Source organism: Haplochromis burtoni, unplaced genomic scaffold (genome assembly GCF_018398535.1).
Source record: "Haplochromis burtoni strain Fernald_Lab_line unplaced genomic scaffold, NCSU_Asbu1 Contig_627, whole genome shotgun sequence".
NCBI lineage: Eukaryota > Metazoa > Chordata > Actinopteri > Cichliformes > Cichlidae > Haplochromis > Haplochromis burtoni.
The window spans coordinates 258246-259767 of NW_024582988.1; the positions used below are offsets into that span (position 1 = coordinate 258246).

The 1522-nt window shown below is 37.5% G+C and overlaps 1 protein-coding gene across 1 annotated transcript in view; it reads left to right on the plus strand.

Moving 5' to 3' along the window:
- Positions 1–687, plus strand: part of LOC102304763 (monocyte chemotactic protein 1B) — a 24471-nt gene extending 23784 nt beyond the window's left edge. The window contains exon 4 of the mRNA XM_042214914.1: positions 1–687. The gene's annotated coding sequence lies outside the window, so the exon portion shown is untranslated.
- Positions 688–1522: the final 835 nt, after the last annotated feature.

Consider the following 1522-nt stretch of genomic DNA (forward strand, 5'->3'; position numbering starts at 1 on the left):
TGGAAGAGCCTTCATGGACAAAAGCTGGACAGTTTATATGTTTAAATGCTGGAAGTTTGTATAACCAAACAGCAGCTCTTCTGTCTACATGCTGAATCTGTATCAGATATTCTTATACTTAAAGACATAATTATGAGATTCATTTGCAAATAGGAATAATTTCCTGCAATCCAAACATTTCTTTGTTTGTTTACTCTGTCGTTCTTTTAATACTGATATTTAATATTTTTACATTTCTGACTTTGAATATTTATCTTATTATACTGAATAACGAGTGTTTTTGCTTAATACAACACTGAAAGTCTGACCGTAAGCACTGTGATACTTTGGAGTGTAATCTGAAATGACTTGAGAAGCTGTTCTTTGTGAAAGAGCAGTGCCTCCCACCTCCACATGGTGTCATCAGTAAACAGCAGAGTATAAGCTATGGGCTGCAGCACTGTTCCTGCACTGTGGACAGTTCGCTTGGTTTTGATGTAAAACTTAAGTATTTGTGTTTTTATGATTGTGCTGAAAACTTCACTTTAAAATAAAGGATAAAGGATCAGTGAAACTTTGTCATTGTGTGTCTTCTTACAGACTGGAACTGTATACATCTCCAGTATCCCTGTTTCCAGTTTGGTTAGTGTTTGTAAACACTTTGTTTTTTGCATGCTACTACTAAGTTGAGTCCTAAATTAAAATTAAAGAATAAATGAAAGTTTGTCTTTGCAGTTTTTTTTTTTTCTCATAAAGTAACAATTTGTGCCACTTAAATAAACGGTAAGGAAACTGCTGGTTTTCCAAAGGAACACCAGAGAGCCCAGCTAAACAGATCACATCCTGTGATGTGCAGATTGGTTGCTATATTAAGTTAGCATCAGTTCAAAGCTCTTGGTCATGCTCGTGCTTTGCTGCTTAGTTAGAGCTGGGTCATGATGCCAGCACTCCTGTAAATTTACAGTGTACAGAATTAAAAACTTCAATATCGATCACTTCCTGAATAACAATATTCTTTGCAAGGAGCAAGTGTTCCTTGAAAGAGTTGTCAAACAGCTAACAGCTAACAGATCATCTGCAGAGGAATGGTTTATTTGAAGAGTTTCAGTCAGGTTTCAGAGCTCATCACAGCACAGAAACAGTTTTAGTGAAGGTTACAAATGATCTTCTTATGGCCTCTGACAGTAGACTCATCTCTGTGCATGTCCTGTTAGACCTTAGTGCAGCATTCAATGCTGTTGAACATACTATTCTATTAGCACGATTAGAGCACGTTGTGGGTATCTCAGGTACTGTGCTGCAGTGGTTTGTATCATATCTAATTAATAGACTCCAATTTGTGCATGTAAATGGAGAGTCCTCCACACACTACGGTCAGTTATGGAGTTCCACAGGGTTCAGTGATAGGAACCCTGTGGAAGCATGTTTACATTATACATGCTTCCCTTAGGCAGCATCATTAGAAGACATAGCATACATTTACATTGCTATGCAGATGACACCCAGCTCTATCTGTCTATGAAGCCAGATAACACACACCAAT